Raw genomic sequence first — 21,677 nt, 5'->3', positions numbered from 1 at the left:
TATAGTCTATTAACTTCTATGTTATATAAATTATTCAAATAGTAAACTTTCATGAAAAATATATTTTATGTGGGATAATTTATAAGCTTATACAATGGGTATTTTTATAACTAATCCGGAAAGGGCAAACGTTGCTGTCAATTTTTCTAAATTTTAATTTGGGTATCGTGAAAATGAAATATATGAGGAATATGAATAGAATTGAAAATATATAGGCTACTATCATATTTGTCTTATATTTCTTCGATCAAATTAATCACAGTTTTCCTCAATATATCTTTGGCAAAGATCCACAGCTCAAAATTACTATTAGTTATTTATTTCCTTGTATAGTTATGTTTACTATCAATAAATGCCCACATAGTCACAGTATCCATAAATTTCTTGAGACTAAACAATGAATAAATATCGAAAAATCACCAAATGGAATATATATCCAATTTTTAGGAAGTTTACAGAATAGATGTGAATACACAAGATAATTGAATGATCTCTTGTATAATATTTGACTATTCTAGATTTGTTTCCCTATTATAAAGTCGTTTGCCACCAGAAAATCTATATTTTTTATGTTCTAAATCAGATATATCTTTTTCCAGGGTTGAATATTCATTATTAAAAAATTATCTTCAATTTGAAAACCATATCCTTTCTTATAGACTATAAGAAATTATATTCGGCTAATGTCCCATACTATGTATTTATATGTAATATTAAAGCCATGTAACCATATGATCTATATACAGTATTTTATTCAAACAAAGTTTTATACAATTGTATAAAGTCGAGTTCTCAAGAATGTCGTTTTTCTTTTTTTTTTCTTATCAATGCCACGTGTCACATTTTTCAAAAGGTGTCTGCCACTTGTTTTACCAAACAATATGAACAAAATTCCTTTAAGATTTTTCATTTTAAAGTCAAATTGCGTATCAATACTATACAGACTTGATTGAAATTTTATTTTTAGTGATATTTTATTAAGATGTATATTTTATACTGAATTCTTTCAAAGATTTAACAATAGATATATTCATGACTAGGCCTAATCTTTAAAAGGTGTCTGCCACTTGTTTTACCAAACAATATGAGCAAAATTCCTTTAAGATTTCTCATTTTAAAGTCAAATTGGGTATCAATATTATACAAACTTGATCTAAATTTTATTTTCAGTGATATCTAATTAAAATATATATTTTATACTGAATTCTTTTAAATATTAAACAATAGATATATTCATGACTAGGCCCAATCTTTAAAAGATGTCTGCCACTTGTTTTACCAAAAATATGAACAAAATACCTTTAAGATTTTTCACTTTAAAGTCAAATTGAGTATCTATATTTTACAAACTTGATCGAAATTTTATTTTCAGTGATATCTTATCAAAATATATATTTTATACTGAATTCTTTTAAAGATTGAACAATAGACATATTCATGACTAGGCCTAATCTTCAACAGGCAAAAGTTGCTATAGGCATTTTTAGATTTTATATTCTAACCAGTTTATACCTTATGAATTCAAATGATTATGACTTTAAATAAAAGTAGATATAATATATATTGTATACGTTTTAAATTTAATTGATTATACTATGCCCATTCTGCACAATATATCATTACATAATACACGTAGTTAGCATTTAATATTAGATACAGTCATCTATTTTTAGTTCTTTTCATTGCCAATAGGTGCCCATACCATCGCAGTGTCCATGAATTTCTTGAGATTATAAACTAAAATCTATTAATAAATATCGAAAAATCATTAGATTGAATATATATCCCATTTCTTGAAAGTTTATAGATATGGATACACGAGGTAATTGAATGATCTCTTATATAGTATTTAACTATTTTAGTTTTGTTTCCATATAACAAAATCGTCGGCCACCAGAAAATCTAGAATTTTTTATGTTTGAAGTCAAATATATCTCTTTCCAGGGTTGAACATTCATTTATTGATTAATTATCTTCAATTTGAAAACCATTTCCTTCTAATAAACTTTAGGAAATTATATTCATTTAACGCCTCATGGCATGTATTCATATGTAATATTAAAGCCATATAATCACATGATCTTTATACAGTATTTTATACAATTGTATGAATAAGGTCGATTTATTAAGTATATTGTGTTTTTATTAATGCCACGTGGCACAGTTTTGAAAAGATGCCTGCCACTTGTTTTACCAAACAATATTAACAAAATTCCTTTAAGATTTCTCATTTTAAAGTCAAATGGGATTTTCATATTATACAAACTTAATTAAAATTTTATTTTAGTGATATTTTATTGAAATATATATTTTATACACAATTCTTTTAAAGGTTGAACAATAGATACATTCATGACTAATTTTAACAAAGTAAAAGTTGCTATCAACATTTTTTAAATTAATATTTTGGCCAGTTTATATCTTAAGATTTCAATATATTATAGTTGTGAATAAAAGTAAATATAAAATAGTATAATACTATACTGAACACGTTCTGCATAATACATTTTTGCATAAATTACAAAGTTATTTTTTCTTCATTGCCTCTAAGTGCTTATGCCATCGCAGTGTCCATGAATTTCTTGAAATTACAAATCTAAAGTAACGAATAAACACGAACAAATTCTTAAACAGAATAGACACTAATTTAAAAAAAAAAAACAAAGATAATGTTACATAAAAACAATGGGGTGATATTTTGTAGTATTATATTATTTTAACTTAATTTCCCTATTAGAAAGTCGTCTGCTAACAGTAAATTGTAGACTTATTTTATGTTTTAGGTTAAATATATATATTTCCAGTGTTGGTTATTCAGTATTAGTTGATCATGTTAAATTCGAAGATCATACATTCCTTTTTAAATTGTATACACATGTTATTTAAGTTTTAAGCAAAGACATATCTTTGCAGATCAGGAAGGATTTTCAGTAAACTTTCTTGCTACTTACTTATAAGTGAATATTGATGATATAATTTATACTTTCAGATGTACTGTACTTTTCATGGTATTAAAAAATTATCTCTCTCTATTGTAATTTTTTATATATAATTTACAGCAGTATATTATATATAAAATCCTTATAAATATAAATATATTCTTTCAGGTATTACTGGAACATCTTCAAGACTCAAGACGACAAGAAGTCATTCGCCATTTAAAATTAGGCTCCTTGGTCGACTCTATAGCTTGGTCGGCCTTGGATGTTCCGGCTAATTCGCGAAGTTTCTTTTTAAATATTTAAATGTAAGTTATATAACATTTATTAGGTCCTTTATGCACTTAATTTATCATGTGTTCAAGATAGAATGTACTCAATTAGGAGTTATACTGCAAGAAAATAGAGCCCTTTTGCATGCCATGATGGCTGGCTATAGCCAGTCCAAAATTTAAATAGAGACCGTGTGGACCGTAGCTTGCTGGTATTGAGGAGAAACCTTTGTAGTTTTTCGATATATTCCCCCGGTTTTTGTTTTGTGTGGTAAATGTTTTGGTACTTTTTATTTTGAGATCTACCGTTGTGGACCCCAATAGTCAGGTCCGTAGTGACCCTTGATAATATCCCTAGGCTTCGGGTTGTAGTGTCATCCCCCCCCCCATGACGTTAATTTTCGTACAATTTATTAGTGTTACAACTGTAAGGAATCAAATGTTTCACATTCAATATCTGAAATGTTACATAGGCCTGTGCTCTCGCCGAGTCCCTAAATTTAAGTCTTTATTATGTTGGAACAGTTGTAAAATTCCAAAAGATATGATAAAAACAAATACCACCTATTGCAACCTTTTAGGCCGGTGTGACGGTCTGAACGATCCCCCGGTCTCAGAATTCTCTCTGATAATCTGCGCATGCGCGAACATTACCGTTTGCCAGTGCATACGAGGTTGACGTTTTATTTTCCTGTAATTTTATCGTGCGCAGCTCAACATTACCGCTGGCCAGTACATACGAGCTTGATGTTTTATTTTCATGCCAGCGAAGCGAGCTAATGACGGAAAAAAACCATTATACAATGTCAAGGAGAATTCTGAGACTGGGGGATCGTTCAGACCGTCACACCGGCTAGATGGTTCGTCGAACGCCGTTTGACAGACATTTTTTTAAGTGATGTTTGGACGTTTGAATGGGGTATTTGGTTGTCGAACGGTAAAGAAAGTCTGTTCTTGCCTGAGTTTTGTGGGCGGGGCTTCATTGTCTACAACCCTTATGCCTTTTGTCTGACTCCACCCATCCGAACTTTTTGACAAGTAGGTCCGATAGCTGGGATTAACGAACCGCTTGACTGTGTAAACACCGCTTAAGTCTTACAATAATCTACTGGGGAATTATGGATCCCTTCTACCCTCCCTTAGTGCCATACTCTTAATATACCTTAATACTAAGTCTCAACCCTATGGTTGCTTCCCAGTAAAATTGTAGAACATCGCTATAAACGGTTTGCAGAAAATAAGACATATATTTTTATGATGGTTTAAATTTTTGGATTTCTGGTGGAAATCCATAGTTTTTGAGGTATGTTGGGTCGACTACCATTACTGAATAGCTATGGCTTTGTTAGGCATCGTCATCAATTCGTTCAGTATACCTTAGATTGTATCGTGTTTCAGTTTAATTGTATATTTGAATTAACCCTCTTGATGCTTATGCCCTTACAAAAGTTTGGGGCAAGGTACAGCGCATATGGCCTTCGCTGAAAAAATGACTTTTGGTAACAAAATTTTTATGATGAATCGCTACATCCAAATTATAACAGATTAAGGCTGTTGTTTTTTTTTGCATTATATGGGCAAAAGATTGGACTTTGTACTCCCCCCAAAAAAATACTGGAATGCTAAAATATAATGAATCCTTGTTGGACATGAATTTTTTTTTTAAATCGTAATATTTTTTTTCTTTTTAATTTACAAAAAATATAATTAAGGACTTTTTCTAATTCCCATATTGTGTAAAGAAAGTTGATCCTTCACGTGGATGCAACCTCTCTCCAGTAAATGTATTAATAAGTGAGGGGTAAATGAATAACAATTACTTTTTTGATTTTGCGACCTATTAATGTTTACGTTCTACGTTGTTAATACGAAACAAATCAAAATAAAGATATTATTGTGAAGCCAATTAAATTTCCAATATAATAAGTGTTAGATCTTAAACTAGGCAGGATCAAGAAATGACAGTCAGCGTTGTTTCTTATCTTTATTGCAACTGACGCTGCTGCATCATGCACAGCGGAAGGAAATACAGATAGCCCGTGACGTACACAATGACGTCACTTATGTGGGCGGAGCTTAGGCGCTGCAAGCAGCCTCATCTTACACTGATCTTACATCTCCCTCCCAAAATATTACGAGGGTAATATTTTCAAAACTTATAAATGACAATATCAAAAACAGATATGATAAACAAAATTCTATACTCTCTTAATGTAAAACATCAGACATTTAAGGTAAATCATAATCGTAATAATTAATGGTAACGTTCAGATGGGATAGATAGAGAGAGAGAGAGAGAGAGAGAGAGAGAGAGAGAGAGAGAGAGAGAGAGAGAGAGAGAGAGAGAGAGAGAGAGAGAGAGAGAGAAATAACAACATCGACAGCATTAACGTAACCTCAATGAAACAATAATTACATCAGCATTGTAAGATGTGCACTAAAATTGAGTCGTGAATGCAACACCAACTTAACTTAAAATTTCCTACAAAATATAATTTTGTAAATGAAATCAATGCACGTCTAAGTGCAGTAAAATAAAACAGAATTTTTCATTTTATAAATGCAAGATCAAAGCAGAGATAATTAAACATAATCGTTCATCCAGGCAGGGGCCTCTCTCTTCCTTGGAGGCCGTACCTCTGGCGCTGATGGGGGAAACTTAGGCTCATGACCCACTTCGTCGTCGGTAGGAGTGGCTCCTCTTGTCTCATTGACGGGCAGTTCAGTGACCTTGAGGTGTCTTCTGTTCCTTATGGACGGACGCCCACTACCATCTAGTCTCACGACGTACTGTCTATGAGGTCGTTGCTCGACTATGATTCCCAGCCTGTCCCAGGCCTTGGTCATCTGGTTCTGAATCCTAACGTGAGTGCCTGGCTGTAAGGGCGTTAGCCTCCTGTCACTGCCGCTTTCGATTATCTTCTCATTTTTCTCTGCTACTTGAAGTTCTCTTTTTCTAATGGATTTTCTCCAATGTTGGTCTATCATATAGTTGAGTTTCGCAGTCGGTACACCATCCCGTAACTGTCTCCCAGTTGCCAGTTGCGCCGGAGATTTATTTATACCTCTTAAAGGCGTGTTCAGGTATTGTAGCATGGCCAATGATACCTTGTCGTTATCGAGGCTTCCAGTCCCACTGATACTTGTTCTAATTATCCTTTTCGCGGACTTAACCGCGGCCTCGGCTCTCCCATTTGACTGCGGATAGTGGGCCGATGATAAGCGTATGTCAACTCTCCATCTCCTGTAGAAGGTCATCATCTCTTCACTCACCAGGTTGGTGCCGCCGTCGGTAGACAATTGTTCGGGTGCTCCCCATCGAGTGAAGTAATGCCTAAGTTTTGTCATGACCTTTGCAGACGAGGTGCCATTGGGGAAGTGGGCTATTTCTAGCCAGCCTGTAAGCCTGTCACAATATGCCATATACATGCGTCCTTCGAGCTGAAACAGGTCCATGACAGTCTGTTGGAACGGATACTCTGGGGCAGGGGTCATTTTCATGACTTCGGCAGGAAGTGATGGTGCGTGGGCGTCGCACGATGTACATCGTGAACGATGATGCTGGAGGTCACCCTCGATGCCTGGCCAATAGACCGAATGTCTCGCTCTCCTCAACATTGTATCTAGGCCTTGATGTCCAGCATGGAGGTTGGCGGTTATCTGGTGACGGAGCCCTTCGGGAATGACAAGGCGGATGCAGTTGTCGTTGAAACAGTATGTGACCAGGTTACCAGATATAGAGAGACGTTCTCTGATGCCGTAGAAGGGCCTCAAACATGCAATTTCTTGAGATTTCTTCGGGTTCCAATCCCCTGCATTCACTCGAGCGACTAGCAGCTGATATGCTGGGTCGTCAAGGGCTGCCTCTTCAACAGTTTTCTCGTCTATAGTGCACTGCTCCTGTAGGTTTTCTGCGATTGCTGACACCATGGCAATCGATAATTCTTCGTTGAAGCTCGCATCCTGTCCATCTGGCGTCGTCCTCAGGGTAGGAAAACGAGAGAGAAAGTCAGCAGCATGATTTCTCTTGCCTGGTAGATATTTAACGTTGAAATTATACAATAATGTTTTCTCCTTTAATCTAAACAGTCTGGGGTTGGTAATGTCGCCGAGACTCCTATTGCCTAGTAACTTGACTAAGGGGCGGTGGTCCGTGACAATGGTTAAGTTCGGGCAGCCCAATAAGAACAACCTTGCCTTTTTTAAGCACCAAGCCACTGCAAGGGCTTCCCCCTCCACAGCTGCATACCCAGACTCGGCGGGCGTGAGGAACCGACTGCCGCAAAGTGCTATTCTCCAACCATCTCTACAACAGAAGGGGGTTTCGACGGAGGTGCAACTGCAATATTGTTGGAGGATGACGAAGCCCACCCCCTCCTTACTCCAGTCAGTGACTGCAACAGTCGGCCGCAGCTTATCGTAGTAGGTGAGGCCGTCCTTGGCCAACTTGCAGACGATGTCTTGCACTTGACGAAACTTTTCCTGAAGGTACTCATCCCAATAAACCTGTTTGCCCGAGGGCTTCTTCAGCAGGTCTCTAAAGTGGGTCATGATGGGCGCCGTTGTCAGGAAGGGGGCCAGCTGATTGACAAAACCATACCATGACCTGATGTCGGATATTGTGGGCTTTTGGGGCATAGAAAAACGTTTTATGGCAGATAAATAATCTTCTGAAGGCTTGTAGGAGTCCCAACCGACGTCGAATCCGACAAATTCCACTTCTTTCTTGCAAAACTTGAATTTTTCTGGTTTCAAAGTGATGCCCTTGTATGCACAGACAGTAAGGAAGTCGTACACATGCCAAAAGGCGCTTTCTACGCTCGAATCGTACAGAAGTGTATCGTCCACACACTTAAGCTTCCTGGGTACTTCTTCAATGGCATCATCGAAACGGCGTGTATATGCGTCGGAGGCAGAACAATGTCCCATTGGTGTCCTTCGGTATTGGTACCTACCCCAAGGTGTAATGAACGTGGTTAGGGGTATGCTCTCCTTGTCCAGTTCTACCTGGTGAAATCCCCAATAGGCGTCGGCCACAGTCTTGAATGAGCAAAGGGGAATGCTGGATACCATATCGAAGGGCGTAGGGGTATGGTGCGTCTCCCTTCTACAACTTGCATTAAGTTTTTGGTAGTCGACCGTACGTCTGGGTTGCCCCGTTTTCTTTGCCACGACCACCATACGTGAACACCATTCCGTGGGCTCTCCAGGGGGAGCTCTTTGTAGGACCCCTCTCTTGACGTCCTCCTCCAACTGGGCTTTCACCTCCTTTTCCCAGTGCTTAGGTACCGACGCAGGTGTGTGGCATGCGTAAGGAACTGCGTCAGGTAATAAGTGAATACGGTGGGGTTCCCCATCCATTACCGGGAGGGGTTCTCTCTCGGTGTTGAAAGTCGTACTTGAAAAATGGGCTAATAACCAGTTTTCTAATCTGGCAATATTCTCCTCACTAGGGGGAAACGGAATAGCCGACGGTCTCACGGGTTGATCAGTTGCTTCCGTTAATGTAAGGGTTGTACTAGCTGCTGCGGGGGCAGAGTCCGTGAAGGGAGCGTGGTTAGGAAACGTTTCTGGCACAAGACCAAGTTTCTTGCAAGCATCCAGGGATAAATAAAAATCAATGGAGGACTTTACGAAGTATACTTCCTGAGTTGTATGCCTCCCCTTGTATTCTATGGTGCAAGAGGTTGAACCTAAACACTTCAGATGCAGGTTGGCGAAGTCTCGCAATCCTCCCTTTAACCTCAGCTTAGCTGGTTTTATGTTCAACATCGCAAGAATAGCGGGTCCTGCAACACAAACCTGGGCACCAGTGTCCGGCACCGCTCGGACGCAGACCACTCTCCCAAGTTGGCCAAGCATATATCAACACGAATAGTGGGTTGTGGGGAGGGCCCATTCCGCAACCTTGCCTCTGCCGCCACGACTACTGCAATCACTGCACCTGCTATGTCCGACTCCTCGGCCAGACCACTAACGTTATTCCTGATACTCCGCCCTCTGCAACACTTCTTCAGGTGACCGGTTTTACCGCACCCGTAACATGTCGTTCTTCTTGCGGGACATGAAGAATACCCAGGGCTATGACGAGTACCACAATTACCACAAAGACGCAATTGTACTTTTACAGAGGTACTCCTGTCACACTTAGCAAGGGCAGCTGCCACCTCCACCTCGTGTTCCTCCTCGAACCCACCGAGAGCAGCCGCTCTAGGGGAGCTGCTAAGCCATGCCCTATTACGAAGGGCGTCGTCACGGGCGCCCTCGAATGCACTGCACATGACTCTAAGGGAATCGATATCACGGATATTATTGCACGATTGAAACACTTGCCTTTTGAGCACTTTATCACTTAGGCCTACCATGAGCTTGCGCAAAAGCATATATTCGGATAAATCATGATTACAATTAGGGCATGTGAATGCACAATCAGTAGCCTTTTGCGTACACTTGATAAAATAATCATTAAAGGACTCACTAGGCTCTTGGGCCAAATCAAAAAACTCGAGCCACTGCACCGCTTGGTTAGAAGCTTTCACTACCATTTGCTTAACCGCATTAAATGCCCCTTCAGTAGACAGGGCACTCCACTGGGCGTCAGTATACCTAGAATCGAGGGCACGTTGCAATATCGGAACACAATGAAGCCTTATATGGTGAACTGCCTCGATAGGCTTCAACTTACACAGTTGCAACCAACACTCCATTGACCGTTTCCAAGACCTGAAGGCTGCAGGGGACACCTCAGCCTCGCACTTTTCCGGAGCTGCAGACGAAGGGATCCTTGGTTGGGGGACGTTGGTACCCCGGAGTGACAACGCTGTTATCTCGGCCTGAAGATTCTGGATGGCTTGTTGCTGGGTTTGCAGCACTTGGTGAGCCTGCAACACGGAAGCCGGCGACATCCTGACGCCGGTTCCAAAGGTTCCTGTTCTTGCAATCCTGCCCCTAGGGGATGCAAAAGAGGGTCGTCTCGATGGTGGTGCCATGCTGTGCCACGGTTATTACAGTAGGTCCTCTTAATATCCTACTCACTGCGCCATGTTAGATCTTAAACTAGGCAGGATCAAGAAATGACAGTCAGCGTTGTTTCTTATCTTCATTGCAACTGACGCTGCTGCATCATGCACAGCGGAAGGAAATACAGATAGCCCGTGACGTACACAATGACGTCACTTATGTGGGCGGAGCTTAGGCGCTGCAAGCAGCCTCATCTTACACTGATCTTACAATAAGTCAAAAATAAATTCAGCAAATATTACGGCCAAACTGAATTAGAAAAATATGTTCATTTAAAAGGTCACATTGGAGACAGTCTAAAAAGGTATTCTTTCACTTAAAAAAGTCACACTTGACAGTGACTGTGCTATCATTTCTAAGCAATTGGTAACACAAATTTGGCGAAATATAAAGGTAAACAGGATGTTCAAAAAAAGATGAAAATAATACATCTTGAAGGGAAAAAAAAACGTTCATTACTTGATAATTTCCTTACACAAAATGAAATAATGGGTTTTCAAGTACATGTATTCTGAACAACTTCAAGCACTTATAGACAATATCAAACACTTATTCCATCAAAGAAAGGCGCAGCACGAGGCACGAATGATGTACAAAACAAAAATGGTGTCCATGACCAACAAAGAACAACCATTCTGGGTCAATTTTTCCCATATCAAACAATTTAGTTCTTGCATCTTCACAAGTAGCCAAAAATTAAATCAAAATAGGTCAAGATCAACATAGGCCTGCCGCGCATGCGCTGCCACTACCCGTTTTCTTTTAGGCTCCACGTGTCCCTCAACCATCTCCCATTTCTTGTTTTGTTTTCCACAAGTGATGTGCGTAATCCCGCCAAATTTCCCCTTCAAAAAAGTTACATGTGGGAGTTCGCGTGTCAGATCGCAGAAAAAAATATTTTTAAATATTTAACTTAGCCGGTGAATATATAATAGCTGCAACTCTGTTGCTCGACAGACACATACAGTAAAAAACTCGCCAGCGATCGCTATACAGGTTGCGGGTGTGCCCACCAGCGCCAACTGTCGGCCAGATACCACTCGATGTAAACAAAGACTCAATTTCTTCTCTGTCGACGTGTCGACAAGACGTACTTTTACTCGCTGTAGAACCTGGAGTTTTTCCCATCATATTTGGTGAAGTACTTTAATTTGGTTTGAGCTTTCGCAGTGCAGGTGTTTTATCTTCATCTTAAATCTTGAACTCGTTTTTGGATAGATTTAATTTTTTTATGACAAAGAGAGTATGGACTTTCTTTGACTTTTAAATGGCCGACCCTTCCCTTAGACCAGAGGTTCTCAATGGGGGTGAAATTCACCCCCAGGGGTGAATTTTGGGCTTTCAGGGGGTGAATTGGGACCGAAGTAAGTTTATGGGTGAGGAGAGCAATTATAGGCTTTGGCGTAACCAGCCTGTCACGTGGGCTTGCATTATATCATGTGCTGGCCCAGGAAAAATGGATTAGACAGTAATATACAAGTGACCACCCAAGTTAATCCTAGGATTGTTAAAGGTACTGAAGAAGAGACAGATGGCTAGGGAGTTAGGTAGGTTCCAAGAAAATTACTTGGCAATTCCAAGGTTGGGAACTCCTGGACTATAAATAACTGAGAAGCTAAAATCAAGGATCAAGTTGTGCAGGAGATAAAGTCTTCAGCATTTAGCTTATTTTCAATTCAACTTGATGAATCAACTGATGTGGCATCATGTTCCCAGTTGATGGTGTTTGCAAGGTATGTTCACTCAGGTTCATTTAAAGAGGAGTTTTCTTTTGTTCTCCTCTGGAACTAACTACCAAGGCCTCTGATATTTTGGAGAAGGTTTCATCTTTTTTTGAATCAGAAAATCTTTCGTGGGATAATATCAGTGGGTGTTGTACAGATGTAGCACCAGCTATGTTAGGGACAAAATCAGAATTCCAAGTATGTGTAAAAAGGCGAGCTCGTAAAGTGAAAGACATTCATTGTATGAGCCATCGTCAGACACTAGCCTCAAAAACACTTCCTGCTTCACTAGAGAAGGTTGTGGATCAAACAATTAAAATTGTAAATTTCGTCAAAGGAGGGGCTCTCAACTCACGACTTTTCAAGCAGTTATGCACTGATATGGATGCAACCCATCATTCGCTTCTTTTTCACACAAATGTTCGTTGGCGTTCAAGAGGAAATGTAACTGAGCGAGTATTTGAGCTTAGAGATGAGCTCAAATTGTTTTTTGAAGTGCAAGGTAAAACAGAATTTCCTGCCTGGCTGAGTGATGAGGAATGGGTCATGCGTCTTGCCTATTTTGTTGATATAATTGAGCAACTGAATAAACTGAATCTTCAGATGCAAGGAAGGAATACAGACATTATAGAATTCGTAGATGCCTTGGAAGCTTTCATGAGCAAGCCTGAAAATTAGAAGAAAAGGGTAAAAGCAGAAAATGTAGTAATGTTTGAGAAACTGTCATCCAGTCTTGATGTTTGTGGTGAAGACAAGGTGCTTCCACAATTTGCAAAAAAGGATATTTTGTAGCATTTGACATCACTGGAAAATGAATTCAGACGATATTTTCACGAACTTAGTGATAATGAGTTGGATTTAGTCAGAAATCCATTCAAACTGTCGGTTGAAAAAAGTTCCTGATGATTGTCAAGGTGAGTTTTTGGAGTTAAAAAGTGATTCGGGTGTAAGAGATATGTTCGATGAGAAATCAATAAAAGAATTTTGGCCTCTGATGTGCGATTCCTACCCAAAAGTGGCAGAAATGGCTATCCGTGTATTGCTTCCGGTTGTATTGACATCTTTGCGAGTCAGGCTTTTCAACTCTGTTACAAATTAAAACGAAGCAGCGCAGTAGACTAGAGGTAGAAAATGACCTGCGTTGTGCTCTTTCAAGCACTCATCCGCGTATCCCAGAATTGGCTAAGAAAAAACAATCACAGGTTTCATCAATCGATGAAATGTAATCTTCTGAATAAAAATGATTACAGACTTATATCTTGTTACCCTATCGAACTTTTTGTTTGTTGCATCAGCTTCAGTTTGGCCTGTTAAATAGTTCTTATAAATCTAAAAAAAACTATTTTACTTTCATTCAAATTTTATATATCCATCGATATTTTCAATTTGCATATAATTTGTAATTTTTCAATATTAAACTTACCCGATAATCATGTAGCTGTCAACTCTGTTGCCCGACAGAATTCTATGGAGGGATACGCCAGCTATCACAATACTAGAAGGGGGTGTTCTTACCAGCGCCACCTGTGGCCAGGTACTCAAGTACTTCTTGTTGACACCTCCTCAATTATTCCTCTGTCGTGCTTCTGACAAGACGTTCTGGGATACGCTTATGTTCTTGGAGTATTTTCACGACTTTGGTGAAGTATTTCTCTTTGATTTCGGCTGTCGCTTTACTGGAAACTTCTATTTTAGCTTAGTTAGCTTTTGGAATTAATTTGATTAATTTTGGTGACGAAGAGAGTATGAACTCTCGTTCACCTTTCAATGGCCGACCCTTCCCTTAGACGGAAGTGTTGGTGTCTAAGGGAGTATAGACTCTCTTTCTTAATTTTGCTTAACAAAAGTTATAGATTTATTTTATATCTCTCCGCCTCTTATAGGCCTCTTCGATTAACTTCCTTTTATTATAAACTTATTAAAATTAATTTTTATATTTGTTTATATTCGACCTTCCTAATAGTAGGCGGTCTTTTCTTGGTACCGAAGTTAATTATCGTGAGCCCGTCATTTCGGTTTTACCTGTTAACATATTATGCTATTTTAAGGTCTTTGAAAGAATTTCTTTGATAGTCTCGTACTTTTTCAAAGTTGAACTAACGTTTTGTTTGTCTCGGCAGTTGTTGACGTTCAGAACGTTTCAACTTGCACTCTATCGTTACGATAGAGAAAGAATGTTCACGGTTTCACATTGCAAGTAAGAGTAACCGTGTCTAGCGTTTTGTTCATTCTTTCTTAACTTAATGGTTTTGATCCTAATAAGGAACTTTTCTTTTTGGGAAATATTTCAGTTTTTTCCTTTAACAATAATATGTTTTAACGATATATATGATTGGGCTCTTCTCTCAGGTTCTAAGTCAAGAGAGAGAGAGAGAGAGAGATAGAGACGGAGGGAGAAAGAGGATAAACGTTTCCCTCAAGCCTGCCAGGCGTACGAGTAACGTCGTTATCGTTTTGCTCTTATCCCTAGTCTCTTTAGGGGAAGAAACTAAACGTTTCTAGAGTGATCTAGTGTTTAGTCTCTTTCCAGCCACTGAATTTTCTTTCATTAGATTTTTCTGTTACATTGTAATTCTGTTTTCGCAATTACTAACTTTTGAGAAAGGATAGAATTGCGTGTTTCAGGTACAAACCACTTAAAGTTTCGAGTTCAGTGAAATAAGTGCAAACAGAAATCAAAGTGATAAGTGATTAGCGCAAAGTATGTCAGTGTTATGCGTGAGGGTACTTTTGTGCGCGCCAGTCGTCCTCCCAGTCCGGGACCTCTTGCAAGCTCCCAAGCCCAGGGGAGAAGCAATGTCGAAGGGCACAAGGGTTCGGCAGGCCTTGATCGGCGCACAGAAGTATCCTCGGTGGTTGTGGGCGTGTCTTACTGAGACCGTCACTCCCACCCGCAGACGATTGAGCCCTTATTTTGCTCGTCTGCAGAAGAGATTTAGAGGAGAAAATAAAGGCAGAGTAACGCTGGTCTCAGGTCTCAAGACCTCTTAAACGTAAAGTCCAGACCTATGCCAGACGTACGAAGTAAAGTTCAACAACCCGGATGCAGTCATTGGGTTAGCTCTGACTCTCCTCAGTCATCAGTTTGTCGGGCTGAGAGTGCGCCTACACTCCCCCCGCCTATGCTCGCTCCGCCTGATCACAGTACCACCTGCCAGGCGTACGATGTTGTGGACTCTACTACAGTCCATGCAAGCACAGCTTTCGGACCTGATGCGTGAGTGTCGTGCTGAGAGTGTTGCACCTCCTCCTCCTCCTGCACCGGTGGTGCACCAACCGCCTGCACCCGTTCAGCCTGTGCTGCACCCGCCTGCACCGGTGGTGCACCAACCGGCTGCACCCGTTCAGCCTGTGCTGCACCCGCCTGCACTCGCTGCACCCAGTCGCAGCACCATCTGCCAGGCGTACGATGTTGTGGACTCTACTACAGTCCATGCAAGCACAGCTTTCGGACCTGTTGCGTGAGTGTCGGGCTGAGAGTGTTGCACCTCCACCTGCACCCTTTCAGCCTGTGCTCAACCCGCCTGCACTCGCTGCACCCAGTCGCAGCACCATCTGCCAGGCGTACGATGTTGTGGACTCTACTACAGTCCATGCAAGCACAGCTTTCGGACCTGTTGCGTGAGTGTCGGGCTGAGAGTGTTGCACCTCCCCTGCACCCGTTCAGCCTGTGCTCAACCCGCCTGCACTCGCTGCACCCAGTCGCAGCACCATCTGCCAGGCGTACGATGTTGAACCTCTTTCTGTGTTCGCTGTTCCCAGTGTTGTTCAGCCTCAGCCTTCTTTAAGGCAACCTTCGGTTTGGGATCAGGAGGATTACTCCACTCTTCCTCCTCCTCCCCTGGCTGCTCCACCGGTGGTGCAACTCTCGGTGGAGGTACAACCTCTTCCACCTGTGAGTCAGTCTCCTCAGCTGCTGCACCGAGCTCAACCCGTGCACCCTGTTCCTGCGCCTCAGACACCTCTGCTTGCGGGAATTTTACCTTGTTCTGCGCAACCTCGGTCTCTTCACGCTCCACTCATACCACAGGAACAGGAACTTTCTGCACCTTCCACTGTTGTTGTTCCAGCTCGTTCTGACTCTGCTGTTCAGCATACCTTACCTCCATTTTCAAACCATGGCAAAAATATGAATCATGAGTTATGAATGTAAGGTAAACATTATGTTGATTTTTAAACCCCATGCAAGCATGCATAAAGCACTCTAGCACTGGTCATGGAATTTCTGAGAAATGTTAAACGCCATGCACACGCTCTGCTTTCCTTACAGCAGGCTCTGCTTACTACATGCTCAGCATTCAGCATGCTCTGCATTCAGCATGCTCTGCATACAACATGCTCTGCATACAGCATGCTCTGCATACAACATGCTCTACATACAGCATGCTCTGCATACAGCATACTCTGCATTCATCATGCTCTGCATACCTTACCGCATGCTTCTCAACATATCTTGGGTTGTTGCCAACTCACTAGACTGTCAAGCAGTTTCATAACGTTGCCTTCTAGTCTGCTGCTTTTGCACCAGTGAACCCTCACTCAGAGAACTTAGCTTTTCTAGGATAAGGTCCCTGTAGATGAGAAAGTTCTTTTCTCCCTCCTTCTGATATTCCCTTGAGGACTCTGTCATTTGGAGGGAGCCTTTAGCTGCATAACCTCTTATGGACTTTTATTTAAGCATAACATGCTTACAGGGAAGGTAATGGTTCCACTTCAGCCGCTAATCCCGTCTGTTACCACACCTGCTCCCATTGACCTTGAGCTGTGTTGCATGACATGCAGTCCAAGCTTAGTCCTTGTTAGAGGATTTTTTGTTTACGGAGTCAATGTGTCACGGGGAAGACGTTCAACAACCAACAGAAGGGACTTGTTGTGACGCAGTGCGGCAACCTCAGCAACCCGTTAAGGAGTTGTCTGTACGACCCAGATAGTCTAGACAGATTCGGGTTGTCACTGTACTTCCTCGCTTGCCCATGATTGTCAGTTTACAGACTGTGCAGCAAGATCATGATCTTGTGTCCGGCTCCGTCAGACGACTGGCTTTTAAGAGCTCCCACAAGTCGTCGCTGTCTGGAGATTTTCAAATGGACTATGGATCTGACCAAGGGACTGGGCCTCCTGGTCAATTTTGAGGAGTCTCAGCTCGTTCCATCCCAGACCATTGTTTCCTTGGGTATGGATCTTCAGAGTCGAGCTTTTCGGACTTGTCCGTCGGCCCCAAGGATCTTCCAAGCCCTAGAATGCATCCAGAGCATGCTGAGAAGGAACCGATGCTTAGTCAGGCAGGGGATGAGTCTAACAGGGACACTTTCATCGCTGGCCCTGTTCATCGAGTTAGGGAGACTCCACCTCCGCCCCCTTCAGTATCATCTAGCTGCTCACTGGATAAAGGACATGACGCTAGAGACGGGCTCAGTTCCTGTTTCCGAAGAGATGAGGTCTACTCTAACGTGGTGGAAGAACAGCATTCTTCTCAAGGAAGGTCTACCTTTGGCTGTTCAGACCCCCGACCACCGTCTCTTCTCGGACGCATCGGACACGGGCTGGGGTGCGACACTGGACGGACAGGAATGCTCGGGAACATGGAATCAGGAGCAAAGGACACTTCACATCTATTGCAAGGAGTGTTGGCAGTTCATCTGGCCTTGATAAACTTCAAGTCCCTCCTGCTTAACAAGGTGGTGGAGGTGAACTCCGACTACACCACAGCCTTGGCTTACATCTCCAAGCAGAGAGGGACTCATTCGAGGAAGTTGTTCAAGATCGCAAGGGACCTCCTCATTTGGTCAAAGATCGAAAGCTCACGCTGGTAACGAGGCTCATTCAGGGCGATATGAATGTCATGGCAGATCGCCTCAGCCGTAAGGGTCAGGTCTTCCCCACAGAGTGGACCCTTGACAAGAATGTTTGCAGCAGACTTTGGGCCCTGTGGGGTCAGCCAACCATAGTTCTATTCGCTACCTCGATGACCAAGAAGCTCCTCTTGTATTGTTCTCCGATTCCAGACCCAGCAGCAGTTCGCGTGGATGCCTTTCTGCTGGATTGGTCCCATCTCAACCTGTATGCATTCCCGCCGTTCAAGATTGTCAACAGGGTACTTCAGAAGTTCGCCTCTCACTAAGGGACACGGTTGACGTTGGTTGCTCCCCTCTGACCCGCGAGAGAAGGGTTCACCGAGGTACTGCAATGGCTGGTCGACGTTCCCAGGACTCTTCCTCCTAGAGTGGACCTTCTGCGTCAACCTCACGTAAAGAAGGTACACCCAAACCTCCACGCTCTTCGTCTGATTGCCTTCAGACTATCGAAAGTCTCTCAAGAACTAGAGGCTTTTCGAAGGAGGCAGCCAGAACGATTGCCAGAGCAAGGACGACATCCACTCTCAGAGTCTTTCAGTCTTAATGGGAAGTCTTCCGAAGCTGGTGCAAGGCCAATGCAGTTTTCCTCAACCAGTACCACTGTAACCCAGATTGCTGACTTCCTGTTACATCTAAGGAACGTAAAATCCCTATCAGCTCCTACGATCAAGGGTTACAGAAGTATGTTGGCAGCGGTTTTCCACCACAGAGGCTTGGATCTTTCCTCCAACAAAGATCTACAGGACCTCCTTAGGTCTTTTGAGACCTCAAAGGAACGTCGGTTGTCCACTCCAGGCTGGAATCTAGACGTGGTCCTAAGGTTCCTATGTCATCAGGATTTGAACCGTTCCAATCAGCCTCTTTTAAGGACCTCACATTAGAAACTCTTTTCCTCGTGTGCTTAGCAACAGGTAAAAGAGTAAGTGAGATCCACGGCTTCAGCAGGAACATAGGTTTCACATCTGAAACGGCTACATGTTCCTTGCGGCTCGGTTTTTTTTTTTTTTTTTTTTTTTGGCTAAAACGAGCTTCCTTCCCGTCCTTGCCCTAGTCGTTCGAGATCCCAAGCCTGTCCAACATGGTGGGGAACGAACTAGAGAGAGTACTTTGCCCTGTTAGAGCTCTTAAGTACTATCTAAGAAGGTCAAAACCATTACGAGGACAATCAGAAGCCTTATGGTGTGCTATCAAGAAGCCTTCTCTACCAATGTCTAAGAACTCAGTTTCTTACTACATCAGGCTTCTGATTAGAGAAGCAAATTCTCATCTGAAGGAAGAAGACCTTGCTTTGCTGAAGGTAAGGACACATGAAGTGAGAGCTGTGGCTACTTCAGTGGCCTTCAAACAGAACCGTTCTCTGCAGAGTGTTATGGATGCAACCTATTGGAGAAGCAAGTCAGTGTTCGCATCATTCTATCTCAAAGATGTCCAGTCTCTTTACGAGTACTGCTACACCCTGGGTCCATTCGTAGCAACGAATGCAGTAGTAGGCGAGGGCTCAGCCACTACATTCCCATAATTCCATAACTTTTTAACCTTTCTCTTGAATACTTTTTATGGGTTGTTCGGTCGGCTAAGAAGCCTTCCACATCCTTGTTGATTTGGCGGGTGGTCAATTCTTTCTTGAGAAGCGCCGAGGTTAAAGGTTGTGATGAGGTCCTTTAGTATGGGTTGCAGCCCTGTATACTTTAGCACCTTTGGGTTGATTCAGCCTCCAAGAGGAACGCTGCGCTCAGTAAGGAAGACGAACTTAAAAAAGAGACAGAGTAACGGTTCAATTCGACTTCCTTACCAGGTACTTATTATTTCATTGTTATTTGAGATAACTGTTATATGAAATATGGGATACTTAGCTATCCTTTAATCTTGTACACTGGTTTTCACCCACCCCCCTGGGTGTGAATCAGCTACATGATTATCGGGTAAGTTTAATATTGAAAAATGTTATTTTCATTAGTAAAATAAATTTTTGAATATACTTACCCGATAATCATGATTTAATTGACCCTCCCTTCCTCCCCATAGAGAACCAGTGGGACCGAGGAATAATTGAGGAGGTGTCAACAAGAAGTACTTGAGTACCTGGCCACAGGTGGCGCTGGTAAGAACACCCCCTTCTAGTATTGTGATAGCTGGCGTATCCCTCCATAGAATTCTGTCGGGCAACAGAGTTGACAGCTACATGATTATCGGGTAAGTATATTCAAAAATTTATTTTACTAATGAAAATAACATATTCCATTATAAAAATAATCCATGTAAAGCTTTAAATGTATAATACCGTTTGAAAAATAGAAAATAAAAGGATTTTTAGTAATATTTGCATATTATATACAGTGCACTTTTTCAGACAGACAAATTTGGAAAATGGGGGGGGGGGGGGAATGACATCATTGCAAATGGTGAAAGGGGTGCATGGGCCAAAAAGGTTGAGAACCCCTGCCTTAGACGGAAGTGTGTTTAGGCTTTTAGCAATTATCTTATCACGTTATAAATTAATTATAGATTTTCCTCTATATATTTTATATCACCGCCTTTATTAGGCCTCTTCGATTAACTTTCTGTTTATAATAAACATAAAAATAAATTTTAATTTGTTTATATGCGACCTTCCTGAGAGTAGGCGGTCCTAACTTGGAAACCGAAGTTAAACAACGTTGAGCCCTTTCAATCGTAAATAGCTTTTAAAGAGCTAATGATTTAAAACTTTTTAAATGAATATTTTTAAATATAAAACTTACCCGCTGGTTATATAAAAGAGCTGAAGTCCCTGACGCCAGGGCAGAAATTCAAATCTCGCGCTATCGAAGATACGCCAGGTGTACCAACCGCACCCTAACGGTAGAACAGGTGGAACTACACACCAACTCCAGTTCTTCTCTCTGCCGTCATAGCTGACTGACATATAGAAGTTCGCTCTCGTGTTTTTACTCTCTTGGGAAGTTGTTTGGTGATGTACAACGTTCTTTTTTGAGTTTAAGCTATCGTTGATTAATTTTCCTTGGTTCTTATCTTGAAATCTTTTTGTTTGAGTTTTTCTTTATTGCTTTTTCCCTTACTTTTTGCTTGTCGGTCTCTCACGTTAGCTTTAAAAATGGCCGACTCCTCCCCTGCTCAGCGTAGGTGTGTTAGTGAGGGTTGTCGTACACGACTTCCTAAAGGATCTATTGATCCTCATTCTATTTGTGTAAAATGTAGGGGTAAATTTTGTTCATTAGATGATAGGTGTAATGAGTGTCTTTCCTTAACTAATGATGATTTTGTTACTTTCGATCGTTATGTTAGGAGACTAGAGAGAGATATAGTTAGGCGTAGTTCTTCCCGATCTGTGGATAGAGCCTTACCTAATTTACCTGTTCCTAATCCTGTTCCTTCCCCTGTGGTGGTAGATCAGGAACCTACTATGAAGGACATGTTTACTGCTATTTTGTCTCTTGGTGAGAAAGTTGAGTCCTTAGCAGCCGATAGAAATACTATCTTTTCCGAGTTAAAGGTATTGAAAAACCGTGAGCCTATCGGAACTGTGGAAAGTGTTTCAGTGTCTGATGTGGTACCGAAGAATCGTGACTCTCTCGGTGTTGTGACAAGTGTTGATAATGTGTTTAGTGTTGCGGAGGGTGCGTCGGCACGATCTTGTCGTTCACCTAGCCTAAGACCTCTTTCGAGCTCTCGAACCCATGGGAGAAGTAATGTCGAACGGCTTAAGGGAACGAGAAGCATCATCAATCGTGCAGACGTCCCCTCGAACGTTCCTGTTGCCGTAGCTCAGGTCGTTCACCCTCATCGTAGGAAAGGTGAGGTTCATGCGTTATCCCCGTCTTCCGATGAAGGGTCGGGGAGTGAGATCTGGCGTCGAGCGTCTAGACC

The 21,677-nt window shown here is 41.6% G+C and overlaps 1 long non-coding RNA gene across 1 annotated transcript in view; it reads left to right on the top strand.

Annotated features, from left to right (window-relative positions):
- Positions 1-3,123: 3,123 nt before the first annotated feature.
- Positions 3,124-21,677, top strand: part of LOC137655783 (uncharacterized) — a 41,745-nt gene continuing 23,191 nt past the window's right edge. Inside the window, exon 1 of the long non-coding RNA XR_011046865.1 lies at positions 3,124-3,247. This is a non-coding gene — a long non-coding RNA (uncharacterized lncRNA). The remainder of the gene's footprint in view (positions 3,248-21,677) is intronic.

This window comes from Palaemon carinicauda, chromosome 16 (assembly GCF_036898095.1).
Source record: "Palaemon carinicauda isolate YSFRI2023 chromosome 16, ASM3689809v2, whole genome shotgun sequence".
NCBI classification, from domain to species: domain Eukaryota; kingdom Metazoa; phylum Arthropoda; class Malacostraca; order Decapoda; family Palaemonidae; genus Palaemon; species Palaemon carinicauda.
The sequence above is the reverse complement of the archived record's forward strand: the minus strand, read 5'-3'. Positions and strand labels throughout refer to the sequence as shown.